Source organism: Sceloporus undulatus, chromosome 2 (genome assembly GCF_019175285.1).
Source record: "Sceloporus undulatus isolate JIND9_A2432 ecotype Alabama chromosome 2, SceUnd_v1.1, whole genome shotgun sequence".
In the NCBI taxonomy this organism is placed as follows: Eukaryota; Metazoa; Chordata; class Lepidosauria; order Squamata; family Phrynosomatidae; genus Sceloporus; species Sceloporus undulatus.
In genome coordinates, this window is record NC_056523.1 from 219,601,341 (window position 1) to 219,617,682 (window position 16,342).

Sequence of the window (16,342 nt, forward strand, 5' to 3'; positions counted from 1 at the left end):
AGAATACAGGCACCTACTTTCTGGTTCTTGTGCAGTGAAAGGAGTTTCACTAGCTTATTGCAGAATTCCGTGCCGCTAATTTTATGTTATATAAATTATTTCGACGATGTATTCAAAGAAGATAATCCGGTAAATCATGCAGATTGAAGGATTTAACTGAACCTGAGACAGAACACTTTGGCATACGTGTTATTTCTGCTGACTGCAATGCAGAAAGATGGCTGGACGGAAACAGAGATAAATCTCGCGGGGGCTAATGGCATAGCTGTGCTGTTATGTTATCTCTATGGCTGGCTTAGTATTTCCAGTAACCTCGCATTCTTTTCCCTAGAGAAAATAAGTAATTGTCAGCGTCACGACAAATTGGGAGCCTATCATTTAGAGTGTGATCATCCTTGGGTTCTGCAAAAACATCGTGCGCTCGGATCCATCAGAAAAGATTCTAAAGAATTGTATGAAGTTGTAGGCGGTGCAAAATTTCTACGACAATACCATCGTCCTATCAGAGAATGCCTATCCTTTTATCTCTTTTACCTCTAGCGACAATATGGATGAGAAGAGCAGACTAACACTGTCCTTCCTTTCCTACATAGATGGAAATTCAAATGCGTGTGCAGTGAGCTTGGGCAGGGACCTATGTATCATTTATTATATGCAAGGTCAACTTTGCTTTATATATCCCATAGGGTGTAGTTACTTATATCTGGTCCTAAATTTTTCTAGATTGTGATTTTAACAGAACTGGTGGCGTCATAACGCATTGATGTTCATTATTAAGAGAGGTTTAGTACTGCCAGTATAAGAGATTCGTCAGAGAACTCTTTCATCTTCTGTTTATTGTTACTTGCTCAAATTTTCACTGCTACAAGCAATAAGGCTGAGAAGAACAATCCAGAAGTTACAAAAGAACCTGAAGGTAATGATCGCATTGTAGCTATGAAGGTTTTGTGTAGTTTGATAATCTTTTGATTTTTTCCTTATCTAGTCGTTCGCCTTGCGTCAATGTATTAAACACCGGAAACTGTCATTTGAGCATTGTCTCTTAAGGTGAAATATTTGCTCACATAGTCATTTAGCTAGATGCTTATTGTTAGATAAGAAGGCTATTCTTTCGGCTAAGAGTATTTCTAAAATATTTCCTAATGGTGCTTTCTGGCACTGCACATTGTTATTTAATTGTCTCTTTTTGACAATTGAAGAAATAGTGTCGGATGAACGTTCTTGTTTTTTTGTGTGATTGAAGTCTGGAATTTATTCTGACCCTCCTCTATTTGTCACCATTGTTTCTGTCTGCTTGACCATCTTAATCCTCTTTTTGTTGGTCCTGGATAGTTAGATACACATTTCGCCATTTTCGTTCTTCAAGTCGTTTGACTGGTAAGAAGGCGCAGTTTACTGTAAGTTTATCTCAATCAGGATACACAAATGTATGAAATGAAGCCCAGTGTCCATTTGTTTCGCCGCAAAGCACCAGAGGTTTCTTCATTTAAATATGCTTTCCATTCTCATCCACGAGAGGTTCATCCTTCCTTGAATAATTTTTCTTTGGGTCTGTGGTTTTGATGGGTTAGTTCAAATTGGGCTTTCGAAACAGAATTACTCTCCCTTCCATATCGCATTTCCAAGTAATGAATAATATCGATTTTGCTATTCACCAAATCCAAATAGCTTGTCATGATGACATGACTTCTGTGGGTACTGAAAAAACATTATTCTTATAAATCCTCCATGCAGCGGTAATCTCACTAGTAACTGGTTAATCTTGGACATCTTTACATTTAGCCTCTAAAACTGCTCAGCGAGTGTTTTCGGAATACTCTCTCTAGCAATAAAAGGGTTGCTCAACTTTCAAGAACCCTGACACAGTCACAAATAAAGCCAGTTGCAATCTATATGCAAATACTTTCTTTGACAGAACTCATCGTTTAAATTTGTTTACACTTGTTCTTTCTATTTACCTATGGCTGGTTTGTATGCGTTCAGATGCGAATATATGTGTTCAGTCGAAAGGAATCCTATTTTATTGTCCTTCAAGGTGTACGGGGATTTTCAGACTTGTGTAACTGCTTGTGAACTTATTGCTTGTTCAAATCTCTGGTACATCAACCGACGTCTATCTGAAGATGACTTTGCAAGAGATATTATCTCGGTTCAGTAGCAAAACTTCTCTCAAACTGTTTTCAGAAGATTAATGTGTTTAAAGAAAATCAAGGAAAAAAAAAAATGGTAAAGAATGGTGGGATAAGGGAATTGAAGAAAGGTGGTCGATAGAAATAGGAGGAAGGAAGTGCTGTTCAAAGATATCAGGAGTCTAGAAAGATAATATGGAAGGGGGTCAGGAGAAGTTAATGGTCGTTGGGTAAAAAGGTGAGATCATGAAGTAGTACAAACAAGAAGGTAGTTGAGGTTTTTAGGAAGAGAGGAGTGGGTGGGAACTGAGAGAAAGGGAGTATTGACTGAAAGGTGGGGGGTAAGGACGTTAGGGTCCGCATGATATTGTCGAAAGGGGGGGCTGTATAAATGAGAAGACGGAGAAGAAGGGCGCGTAGGGTGTTATTGAGCGTGTGGCCGTGAAGTCATACTGTGCAAAGAAGGAGGATGGAGACAGAGGGCCAAAGAAGGAGTTGGAGAGGGGGGCGGAAACCAAGAAGGGCGGTGGTTGGAGATTACCTACGCCTTGGCACAGGGGAAAACAATGTGGTAACAAATACGGTGTGCGTGAAGTAGGGCGTGCCAGGTCAGTTCCTTCAGATACTGCCCGTGAAAATTAAAGCGTGGCCGGGAATTAGGCAGAAAATTCCTCAGGGACAAAATGTGCAGGGAATGCGCCAAGAAGCACATATTTGGCATTTCCAGGTGACTATGCCAGTTCCTGGGTTCTCACATGCTGGGAAGTGCGGGGGCTGGTATGATAACAGGCGATCCAATCCTGAGCCATCCGCTGTGTTTGCTGCCGACGGCTCCTGCGCGACGTAAGTTGATAGTTCGTGTGCTCAGTCTGGGCGGACGCCTTGGAATCCTTGATAAATCTTTAGAAGGTAGAGTTTACGATGACTTAAAGGAGGCCATTGGACGGCGAGAGACGAAGAGATAAGGCGTAGGGGATGGGATGCGTACCGCAGGCGAAGTCCGTTCATAGCCTATCAGAACAAAGCATTGTCGGAGAGATGGAATCGATTGCTGAAACTGGGGGTCCCGTGCGTGGTAGTCCATGGAGTTAGAGGGGTTGGTCGAGCGTCATTTGAGCTAGATAATCATGGGGAAGTTCGAGGAGAAACGGCAGAGGAAAGGCGGAATAGAAAACGAAGAGGCCATTGCGCAATGCAATCGGCTGTAGGCGTCATAAGACATGAAACTTCAGGTCGCTCGTCATGGCGGTGACTGAGTTATCGCCAGTCTTCTGCTGTTGCTTTCGGATAGCTGGACTGAAAAATGTCGGAGACAAAGAACTTGTACGCGAATCCTTGTGACGGACTTGTGACCGAAGTGTGGGCGCTGGTGGGAGATGTCGTCCGTGAACGCAGAAGAGAAGAGATGAAGGCATAGCCAGGACAAAGCTATTATGAAGTAGAGTTAGCGACGGTGTAATACTGGGCGCAAATGCGTGGCAGGAAGTAAGGGGAAGAACCTAGGTACCGATGCCAAAGTCTGGGCGGGACCAGGTGCCTGCAACTACCAGCAAATACGGGGGGCATCAACAGTCCAACAGCAGTAATCCGTAACATCAAAGTACACAACTGTTGCTGGCAGGAAGCAGGAGATCCGTGGTGAATAGTGATGACGATAGAAATAGGGTCAGGTGGCGGGGAGTGGGGGGGGTGTGATTTATTGAAAAACAGAGTAACAAACACACGATTAGATACTCTCCAACCAATCCTGCGGAAATGGGATGGAAGATAGCGGGCGTGTGTGCGCGCGCGCGTGCCGCTGAGGGTTGTGCCGGAGCGCAACGACGGGATCGTACCGGCCTGTGTGTGTGAAAACTTCCGGTGTTGCGGAAGCCCCCCGACGCGGGCGCGCGAACGTGTGCAAACACGACAGTCAGGACAGGATGCTTAGTTCATATCATTTGAACACACCTACCACAACACAGTGGATCGAAACGGGTATTAGCTCTAGTCTTTCCCAGGGTATTTTTGAGATAAGGGAGAAATGCTGACTGAAAGAAAAACGCATATGAAGGACAATCTCCCTACAATGTCTATTAAGCGGAGGGCGGGCTACGCTGGGCCGCGGCGGTGGGGCGGTGGGGGTGTGGGCGGCGCGCGGCCGCCCTGCAGCCCAAAGTCGCGGGCAGCCGACCTAGTACCCACGCCACGCGCGGGTACCCGAAACAAAAGAACTCAAATGGAGCGTCTGGCGGCGGCGCGTGTCGACTAGCGAAGCGCCAGGGCCGGCGCTCGCTAGACGTCAGCAGCGCGCGACCTCCTGGACAGCTGTGCGTCCGTCGTAAAAGATGCGCAAGAGGCCAGTAGAAAAGGCCGGGCGGCCATCTTGTACGGCGAGTCGACAGGCCCATGGCGTCTAAAAGAGACCCCCGTCATTGTAAATAGGGACGCTCCCCCACGGAAGTCCCAAAGTGGCCGCGCCGGAAAGCCCCTTAGTATTTTGCGCCATTGGTACTGCGGCGTTTCGTAATGCGCGCAGGTAGGCCCAAACAAGACAGACCAGAAAGTTGGGCGTACATGGCCATGTTGGGGCGATGCATCAATGAACGCACACCCCCAGAGCGATTGGAAGCCGCTCGGGGCAACTGAATAGCGGGGAAATCTTCCTTGCTGGGTGCCCTTGTAGGAACTACACATGCCGCTTCGGAGCAGGCATCCTGTCACATAGGTAGTCCCATGCCGTTGGGGGGCCGAGGGGGAAGTGGAGCAGCAAACTGCGGGTGTGCTTCACAGCCCCCTTCTTCTGCGAGTAGAAATAGGTTGTTCCACTGGCCCAGTTCCTGCCAGTTCTTTCAGGGATGCGGGATGGCAATCAGCAAAGTGGTTGGTTTCACTAGTCCAAAATCCCTATAAATTGGAATAAAAGATTCAGGATTTATTAAAAGCAAATGCTTTTGAAAACATCTAGTTTTTGTCAAAGCTAATATTATTTTGTTGTTGATGTAGGCGAGGATCTGTTAATAATTGAAAATAGATTCCTTAGTGGTTCCTGAATAAGACCTCACTTCACAAACCATAGTGTTCCTTCGTTAATTATGTAAATAAGTTTCGTACTAATCATTAGTCATAAATTTTCATAAAATTTTAGAAGTCTTGATTTGATTAATGTGACAGGATGATAAGATTCAGGGTTGGCTGGATCTTTATTGGGTTTTAAGTATTAATAGAATCTCAGACTAAGTTTCCATTTTCTAGGATCCTTTATTATCCAAGATTTCATTGTAAATTTTAGTCACAGCGCTCACTGCGCATTTGTTTTTTGTTAAGTTTTTAAAATATAAAGTGAATCATCTGGGCCGAGATTTAATCCTGTTTAAATCTTGTATTACTCTGTCTACTCTTGTTTAGTTATTGGGGGATTTATTATAATTGCGTCTGGATTTCAGTCCAATATCCAGCAGGTTGTTTCTGGTAGCAAAAGTCCATAGAAAGGGGATGAGATGCGAATGCCTCGCCACGCGCTTGGGCCTGTACTATAAGCCCCTCATGGTAGGAGACCTTCGTCCTTTGACTGAAGAGAGTACTGCTAGGACAGATTGTTTTCCCTTGCCAGCCCATCATAACAACTACTGCTGGATGGAGTGGTGAATACACCGACGATCCAAACTGCTGTGGCAAGGTTAAAAAGCACAGAGGAGTGAGTCCCCACCTGGGTTTTTGACAGCAATGGTGATTGTCTGTTACCACCTGGACAACTCTATGATGAAGGGGGTCATCAAAAAAAAAAAAGGGCCCGTAAAAAGCCTTGATTGACAGCCGAAGCTCGAGAGCAATGTGTGCATCTCCAGAAGTTTTGTATGGGGCTCTCTAATCCGTCTGTGGTGACCATCCTGGAGGTTCTGAGAGTGAGGGAGTGTCGTCTCTTGGACTAACTGTCCGTTGAATGGTTTGAAAGAGAGAAAACTAGTCTTGCAGGCGGGAGGAACTGTGAGGCACTCCGGTAAGTTACAGCCATATAGATACCATGAGGTCTAGAAGACGTTGGAGTCTCTCGCGGGGTGGGATAGTCCATGCAAGAGAAGCAGATCGAGAATGGGCCCAGAGGGCTTTCGGGCCCTTCTGGTTGGTAAGTGTCCCAGCTAATAACAGAGTCCCAGAGATGTTCCTAGTACTGTAATCACCCTGACCATGTTCCAAGAGGGACTCGGAGGGGTTACTGTAAAGACCCAAGTATGGATGGAAGAGAGAAGTGTGTGGAAAAAGCTCGGAACAACTGCGTGTCAGGAGTACGACGCCATACCAGCAATGTAGTTCCAAGAAAGTAAAAAAGAATCTTGATCCCTTGAAATGTGCAGATGTGCGGAGAGGTCTTCACTTGCTATGCACTTCATAAACAAAAGAGGGGGCTGTAGAAAGGGCTGAAGGGAAGGGACGGTCTAACGTCCTCTGAAAGAGATCTTCCATATGCTGCAAAACAATAGAGAGAATAACACCAAAATGTTAGCAGTGCCGAGGACGAGCCTATGCGGCTGTAATGGCTGACGGCATGGGTGTAAAGTTACGCCAGGGCAATGGGCGTTACAGGGGCGTCAATGTGATGCGAAACCAGATCCAACACAATGGAAGGGGAAGGGAGGATGGATGTGAGGGGTCACCAGCTTGAACGTTGGGATGGCAAGGCACAATCAGATATCCCGCAATTGCCACTACGCATGGTGCGGTGAATGTTGGTGGTTCACACAAAACAGGCCTCACTGTATAGAAATACTAGGAGGAGCTCGCCTGCCTTCGTTCCTCACCCAAGAACTGGAATGAAAAGTCGGCCATTTTATCCATAGAATGGTGATTATCAAGTCACGCCATGCAAGCCTGCATCTTATCTGACCGAACTTTTGGCACGGCGTGGCCACGCTAAAGATAAAAAGTAAATAGCCGCAAAGAGTGTCCAGCCGTGTCTACTTTGCCGGTCCACTGGGGCAGAGTAGTAACCTTAACCTGATAAGACACGAGATGTAGAATTGAAACCACCAGTGGAATATTTGGGAGAGAGGATGGGCTAAAAAGCGGTGCCGTGTGTTACTAGTAATGGCCCAGCGGGATACCCGGTCGAGTGCCTTAGAAAGGTATTACAGGCAGCATTTCAAACCCAGTCAGGGCTTGAGTTAGAGCAATAGGGAGTAGATCCAAATTAAGAGTTGAAGACTTTCGTTCCAAAAGAAGATTCCATGGACGATCTAGACAGTGCAGCCAAAAGGGCGGACCCACTGGTGGAACTGGCAGTCGAAACAATTGCAAGACAGGATCCGGTCGCCTTGCCAGTATTTAAGGGTTGTGCTATGAGCCTTGCCAGACCTATGGAATTGGAAGGGGATGGCGCTCTGTGCGTCCGGACAACATTCAACAAGAACAAGGCTCATCATACCTCCTCAAGTAACGGTGAGTGGAGGGTAATGGTTAATCTTCAACTTCCTCGTTGAGATGAATCGGGCGGAACTTGTAACGAGGAGTAAAGGCAGAGCCTGCGTGACAACGCGGTGTCGTATGCTAACTCTTTCGGATCGACTGCGGAGAATGGCAGGAGTAAAAGAAATGTCTAGGAGGGGTCGCTCTGCAAGACACGTGGTATATAGCAGCGCAAGCTGAGGGGGTAGCAAGATTGCTGTCGAAGCTGGATCAATCAGAAATCACTGTCAGGAATCGGAGGTTGGGTTTGATGAACAATAGGAAGTAAGTATAAACGAGAATCGGGGGTGAGTCGTATGCTAAGAAAATTCCCTGACAATTCCTGAGAGGATGTTCTAAAAAAGGGGTTGTTGAAAACATAAGAAGGGAGAGAAAGAAATGGAATCCTGAAGGGGGATACTGCTCTTGCCAAATCCTACAGTGATATTCTCATGATCACCTGCGGTGCTTCACAGATTCATATCTGTCAATGTTCGCATTCGCACTCTCCAACGGATATCTATTAGTATGAGCCAACTTCTAGGCAGCAAGCGGGGAAGCACACTATGAGAGGTCCAGTCTATAGCATGATGATCGAGAACTGAATAAGAAGGCCAAGAAACAGACAGGTAGCATGAGACACGAGGGCGCCGTGACAACAGATCTGTAGTAAAGGGAAAAGATGTGAAGAAACCAACTGCCAAGGCAGGGGAGAGTGGGCTGAGAAGGTAGTTTAGAATAACAAGTACAAGCAGAGAGTGGGCTTTAAAGCACAGACTTAGAGGAGACTATAATGCGGTCATACAAAATATTGAATTTGGAACTCAGTGGCCAGAAAACACAAAACACTGTTCCAACAACGAATAGATAAAATAATAGAAGGACGGATCGGCAAGAGACAGGGTGAATAAGAGATAATATTAGGTACAGGAGCTGGTGATGAGGTCATTTCGAAATGTAGCTTACCCAAATAGGTAGGACAACCTTTAGGCTACAAATGCAAAGAAATGGTACAGGAAGAGCGCCGAGATCCACGCTTCTGATTAACATATTTAACGTTTATGACAAAGTAAACGGCAGGCACTGCCTAGGCTTTTATTGTCATAGGCACTAAAAGCTCAGTCATATCCATATATGTATAAGCGCTACAAATGACAAAAAAAACATTACAAAGAATGTTAGCATCCAAGTGCTGCGATTAACTGAGATTTACATTTACGCACAGGACCACAGAAAATTATTTGATTTTCAGTTGTAAACCAAATTTCAAGGGAAAATGACTTTGGAAAAACACACAACTTTTTAATAAATGCTCCCCTCCATTTATATAGCCATCACAAAAACTAAGGACCTAACAGACAAAGGGCCAAAATAAAGCTGCTTTGGGTCACGTTGTGAGAGTAGTGCTGTTTAAAGTGATGCTAATGTCGTCCCTTAAGAGGCTGCAGAAGCCGCATCCAATGAAGTCAATCAATGCTCCAGGTCCCCTGAGAGGACTGAACCAGTGCTAGGCTTGTGTGGCAACGGCTTCTGGATCTTCTTAATGATGCATGTGTCCAGTCTTTAAGAACAGCATACCTCCATAAGGTGATCCGTAAGCAAGCGATTTAGTTTGGGCTCTTGTCTGTTCGAGCCTAGTCCAAAATCAAATACCATTTGAGAATGTTTTTGCGGAACAGTCAATGTCATTGGAGTATTGCATTGTCTACATTTGCCCTCTGTATCCACAGAGATTGTCACCTGCAGATTCAGCACCCGCAATAAGAACAGATGAAAGCCCGCATAAACAGAGGCCAGTGGAGGGCAGGAAGAGGTGGAAGGAATAGGAGAAGAAGCAGTAACGTCAGCAGAGGAGGGCGGGAGGAAAGAGGAGAAAACGAGCAAGAAAGCAGAAGAGGCAGAAAGAGGATGAAAAGTAAAGCAGTGGTGAGGCAGGGGAGGAAGAGGCACAGAAAAAGAGACAGAAGAGGCAGGAAGCGGGGGGAAAGCGGAGGAGGAATAGGAATCGCTGGAGGTATTGGAGGCAGCGGCAGCAGACTGGCCTTGATTCCTGCCGCGGGTGAGAGCCGATGATAAGGAGGGATTGAAGGAACGTGTGAGTCCCAGTTATCTCATGGGTGATCCCAGCCACATGCTGCACTGCATTGAGGACAATAGCAGACTTGGTATCCACAGATTATTGGATCTGGTGTGTGTGTGTGTGTGGGTGTGTGTGGGTGTGTGTTCTGGAACAGATCCCCCATGGAGACCAAGCGGCTGACTGTATTAATAGTCTAATTGTAATGCCGGCCCGGAACTGTGGAACAATATAGCTATAAATGTGCATGCTGGGAGGGAGGCTGGCAATAAATAAATAACGTATAAGGCAGAAGTAAATTGCCTGCTCAACACATCTAAGGACCAGGGAACAATTACCTCACCTTTTATCTAATACCTACTGCACCACATAGGCATTTCCTCCCTAACAACCCAGTATTATAGTTGCACTGCTATTCCGGCAGAATAGGAAAGAAAGAGAGCTCATGCACAATATAGCCTTGTTTTGAATGCACAACGTAGGCCCAAACAGTTTTCAAAAATTAAAGAAGTGTACTACTGCTTGTATATGAATTTTTAAAGTTAATCATTACTGAAAAACATGAAGAAGGACATTCTAAAATATATACAAATTAGAAAGTAATCAGACGCCATGCCATAGACTATTGTTAATGAATATAACGAATGATACATCTCAGCATCTGCCCTGTGCAGGAGACATCAGATTCACAAGAAAGATAGAGGAAGTGTGATGTTTTTGCGACAATATGAGTCGCATATGAACCACAATCGTACATAACACCGTGCTGTTGACAAAATCAGTTATAAAGAACCTTGTTCCATTGGAGAGGTGGGAGTAGTCTATAGAGGCTAACTTGAATATTTTTCAGGACTCTCAACGGTCTCCCTGTTTCTTCCAACCATTATCCTGTAAGTTGCAATCTCATCTTCGTGGATTAATACTGGATTTTGAAAATGCATCGATATAAATATAAAGAGGGGGCATACTATTCCTTAAAAACGATCGGCTAGGCTTTTTACAAACCATGGAGAATTGGGTGATTCAGATATGCCTTTGTTGTTGAACATATGTGCAAACATACATGTTTCAGCAAACAAGCATGGCAACTAACAAGAAAGAATCCACACCATATGGCAAGCGCCACGAATGTGTAGGTAGGATAATTTGTTATCTATACAAGCAGCACAGCTAGATAAATACGCATGTATAATGGCAGAGAACATGTACATATAGATTGATGTACAGGCTGAGTCTCCCTTATCCAAAATGCTTAGGTTGACATGAATTGGTTTGAATTTTTTTTCTTTTTTGGATGTCAGAATATTTTGCATATACAACTTAACAATGTGCCACGCATTCAGCCGTCCAAGGGCTGGCAGACTTGCAAGCAACCGGAAGCCTATGAACGTTACCATTAGGAGGTGTGGGGACGCTCGGGGTGCATCACTATTAACTGAATAGCAGGCGTAGCCCCCAGCAGTGCACATCCTCCGACCAGGCATAAGCGCTCCAATTCAAAGAACCGTAGTAGGGCTGACTTGAATATGAGCGAGATTTTGGAACTCAAGCGGGTGGGGGGGGGGGTCCAGAAAGATCCCCGTGCAGTTTCCAACGGGTGGGCAGCAGATCTTCTACATAATGAGATAGGTCTGCAGTAAGGACCAACGTCTAGAAATTACATTTGTTTCTGTGTTGTTGTATACAGGCTAATATACGTAGGTTAGCCGGAAGGTAATGTTTATAAATACTATTGTAAAATATGTAGAGGATGCATGAAACCAAAGTTTGTGTACGCTGCGAGAGCTGTTTGAAAACAAAAGTGTCACAATCACACCCACCTTTGTGGACATATTTTGAGAGTTCAGGAATTCCCACCCGGTAAGGGGAGACTCCACCATATATGCGCATGGACATTAGAGATGGAATGTATGATGTATGCTTCTATGTGGATAAGCATTTACGTATCTCGTAAAGCCTCTCTACATACGGGATATGACGCACCCCTCACCTAAGATGAAACATGATTATTTTAAGGTAGATTGGTCCTAGTTTTATATTAAGAGGAAAGCATCTTCTCTGAGGACACAATAAACATAACAAAAGAAAAATCCCAAGGAGAGTGAGGCCAACATAAAGGATAAATTGTTTTGTATTCTGTCTTCTATGCGTACGCCTTTCGCCACAGAGACAAACGTGCGGACAAAATCAATCAATGTTTATGAACATGCTATCGGTTTGGCGTTTGGACAATTATGTGTTTAGAAAACGCTGATAATAATTTGCTTCCGTACAAAAGTATGACAGGCATTTGAAAAAGAAAGCAGCTAGGACAAGGCAGGGTAGGAAGTACTTAAGGACTGAGGAGACTTGGGTCTTGTCTAATGTGGTAGGTCGTGCTAGCTTGATCCTTTTCAATTCCGTTCTGATGCGAGGTAGAAAATTGAAGGCCTTAGATTTAGAATTTGATGCTCCTTTTTCTAGGGTACGCTCTCGGCCAAAAAACTCCTTTTCGTTTTCCTGTTTCTAGCACTGGGAAGTCAGAAAAAAGCTGTTGCTCACAACGTTTACTGAACGTAAGCGCATCTACAAGTATGTCAGGCATTTGAAAAACGAAGCAGCGATGAAAGGCAGGGTAGGAGCAACTATAGGACTGAGAGACTGGTCTTAGAATGTGGGGTCGGGTCTAGCAGTGAGATCCTTTTCAATTCCTTTCTGATGCTAGGTAGAGATTGTGCCGTTAGAAATCGTAGGATTAAATGCTGCCTTTTTTCTAGGGTAATGCGCGTCCACCAAAAACTCATTTCGTTTTCCTTTGTCTAGGCACGTTTGGAATCGAAAAGCTGTTGCTACAACAACTGTCTTACGGAACTGAAAGCTCTCTACGTGGACCATGCAGAAAGAGGGGCCGCATAGGAGCAAGAGTGAGAGTAGATTGGCGCACCACCGATGCTACCCACGTGGTCCTGCCCCAACTTGCTGCGACCTACTGTCCCAAGCACTGATGCTCTGGACAGACATCATGCTCAACCGTTTACAGCGCAGTGAATTGACCAGGGCTGCAAACCGAAGGAGCGGTAAGAACAGCTAGCCTGCCACAGCTTGGGTGTCCTTTCTGTTGTGCAAATAGGAGCTGTTTTTGGTTTTTGAAATAAGGCCCTATGGAAAGGGCCAGATCTAGGCTCGGCATTGGTAGTTCCCATAGCGGTGGCCGAGCCACGATGCCGGTGAGGAAAGGAGCAGGGCGCCAGCCGCTCCAAAATGGTAAGTCTTGTGAGGCCCCTTAAGAGCCCATATCATTCTGAGAAAAAAAAGCAATATCCTGTAAAAGGCTAAGAGACAGTAAGTTCCTGCACTTTTAAGGTCGTTCTATTGCAATACAGCAAGTTCCTGTCGTTCTTTTAAGTATCAATCGGATATCCTTTTGATTTGTAAACTGATTTTAATATGCTGAATATAGAACGGGAGCCAGCAATTTCAGAATCGCCAGTTTATGTTTTCGTAATTGTTCTTGGTGGCCCAATTCTTATCGCTCCCAGTGGGGCCTTTCACGTACACATTCAGAGTGCGACGATTCTACTTGAACTAGCCTTAGCATACAAGAACAGCCATCCAATAGGGTGTTTAGGTCATAGTGCTAACATCCGCCTAATTACAAACTCTCCTGGGTTATGACCTCCATATAGGTTAGTATATAGACTTATAGTACTGGAAACCAAAGAAACCCAAAAGGAGTTGGTTGTGAAAGGAAGCGAAGCGGCGGAGAAGACAGAAAGGAACAACAGAAAATTTCTCAATGAGGGGAGGGCTGGGCGAGGGGGAGGTTGGGGGGGCGCAAGGGGAAATGGCGGCCTATTCAAGGCATCTTTTATCATGCCCCTCCAATCATATGCCAGCCTGGACTGTCGACGTTGTCAGAGGAAGTGTTAAGCTAAATAGGAACAGGCGAGTTTTATAGTGCTAGGCCTAGCTACAGCCAGATCAGAAGTCAGCTGGGCGTCAGCCAATAGAATGCTGTCTGGGGAGGGGAATGAAAATTCCATTAGTGGCAGGTGCGAAGGCACTATAGGTCTTTGCTGAGTCCCAGGAGAGGGGTCTGGTTACTGAGGGGTCGCAGCGGAGCGACCCTGAGTTGAAAAATTACCAAGAAGCTTCTAGGGTTAGAGATGAAAAAATTCCGTTAGTACAGTTGAAAGGCTTAGTGGTCTTGCTGAGGTCAAGAGAGGGGCTGTTTACTGAGGGTCTCAGGAGGTAACCTAGGGTTAAGCCAAGAAGGGTAGGGGGGTAGAGATGAAAGTCCTGGTAGTGTGATCAGTTGGAAGGCAGTAGGGTCCTTGCTGAGTCCACGAAGAGGGGCTGGTGACTGCAGGGTCCCAGGTATGGAAGCCAGGGTTGAAAGCCAAGAATGGTAATAGGGTTAGAGATTAAAATTCCGTTAGTGACAGTTGGAATGGCAGTTAGGGTCTTGCTGAGCTCCCAGAGAGGGCTGGTTACTGAGGGGATCCCAGGCGGAGGAACCGGGTAAGCCAAGGAAGGGTTAGGGTTAGAGAGGGAAAATTCCGTTAAGTGACAGTTGGAAGGCGTTGGGTTCCGTTGCGAGTCGCCAGAAGGGGCTGGTTACTGAGGGTCTCAGGGAGGAACCGGGGTTGAGAGCCAAGAAGGGTTAGGGTTAGAGATGAAATTTCCCGGTAGTGAAAGTTGCGAAAGGCAGTAGGGTCTTGCTGAGTCCACAGAGAGGAGGCGTGGTTACTGAGGTGGTCCCAGGGAGGAACCGGGGTTTTGAAGCCAAGAGGTTAGGGGTAGAGATGAAAAATTCCGTTAGTGAGCATTGGGAAAAGGAGTTAGGGTCCTTTGCTGGAGTCCAGAGAGGGGCTGTTACTGAGGGTACCCCAGGCGAGAACCGGGTTATGAAGCCAAGAAGGGTTAGAGGGGTTAGAAGATGAAATTGCCGTTAGTGCAGTTGGAAAGGCAGTTAGGGTCTTGCTGAGTGCCAGAGAGGGCTGGTTAATGAGGTCTCAGGGAGGAAAACCGGGTTGAAAGGGCAAGAAATGGTAGGGTTAGAGATGAAATTCCGTTAGTGACAGTTGGAAGCCAGTTAGGGGCTTCTTGAGTCCAGAGAGGCTGGTTACGGAGGGGTCCCAGGGAGGACAGGGATTTGAAGCCAAGAAGGGTTGGGTTAGAGATGAAAATGCCGTTAGTGACAGTTGGATAAGCAGTTGGGTCTTGCTGAGATCCGACTAGAGGGGCTGGGTACTGAGTGTCTCAGGGAGGAACCGGGTGAAGCCAAGAAGGGTTAGGTTAGAGATGAAATTCCGTTAGTGACAGTTGGAAAGGCAGTTAGGTCATTGGCGGAGTCCCAAGAGAGGTCTGGTTACTGAGGGCTCAGGAGTGGCGCAGCACCTGGGTTTGAAGCCAAAAGAAGGGTTAGGGTTAGGAGATGAAAATTCCCGTTATGACAGTTGGAAAGCGCAGTTTATGATCTTGCTGAGGTCCGAGAGGGAGGCCTGGGTCTGAGGGTCCCAGGAGGGAACCGGGTTGAAGCCAAGAATGGGATTAGGGTTGAGAGAGGAAAATTCCGTTAGTGACAGTTGGAAGAGAGCAGTTAGATATCTCTGCTGAAGGTAAGGGGTCCAGAGAGGTGCTGGTTACTGAGGGTCCCGAGGGAGGAACCGGGTCTATGAAAGCCCAAAGAAGGAGTTGAGGCTTTTAGAGATGAAAATTCATCGAGTAGTGACAGTTGGAAAGGCAGTTGAGTGTCTTGCTGAGTCCAGAGAGGGGCACTGGTTACTGAGGGTCCCAGGGAGGAACCGGGTTTGAAGCCCAAGAGGGGTTAGGTTAGAGATGAATTCCGTTAGTAGACAGTTGGAAAGGCAGTTAGGGTCTTGCTGGTCCAGAAGGGCTGGTTCTGAAGGGTCCCAGGGAGGAACCGGGTTGAAGCCAAGAAGGGTTGGTTAGAGATGAAATTCCGTTAGTGACAGTTGGAAAAGGCAGTTAGGGGTCTTTGCGGAGTCCAGAAGGGGCTGTTACTGAGGGTCTCAGGGAGGAACCGGGGTTAAGAGCCAAGAAGGGTTGGGTTAGAGATGAAAATTCCGTTAGGTGACAGTTTGGAAAAGGGCATTAGGGTCTTGTGTGATGACCTCATGGGAACTGAACAGGTTGGAGAAAAAGATTTAAGACTAGTCCCCTGAGGCAAAACTTGCCTGAGTAATTTGTAGGAACAGCAGAGAAGAAAGGAGAAAAAGCCATTCCGGCATAGAAAAAGCCGCTTAGGAACATAACGTGGGAAAAGTGTATTGTCTGAAGGTAAAAGTTGGGTGTAACGTAGGAATCATAGTTCGAGTTAAGAACCAAGTGTGTGTCTTAGATACATACAGAGTCTGAGCGCTGCACAGAAATAGGTAAAGAGGTCGGCTCTGAGGGAAAAAGTGTTGGTGGTTGGTGGAGGAAATGACTATAAAAGTTGCCATCCTAAGAAAAGTCAACCGCCAAGGGTAGTCAAAACCGAGGAAGTGGTGGAGAATTTTAGCGAGGCAATAAAGAAAAAGCGGGGGATGAGATGTACAGTTGTGGTCGGAAGTAAAGCGATAGTCGGTGGACTACCAACTGAAGAGTGTGGTGGATAGATGGCGCGGACTCCATCCAGCCTGGGAGCGAGTGAAAACAGGCCCACATAGAAACCCGATCGGGAGGGGACCTCTACTTAAGAAGAAGAGGAGCCCCATCCATGCCAGTCATA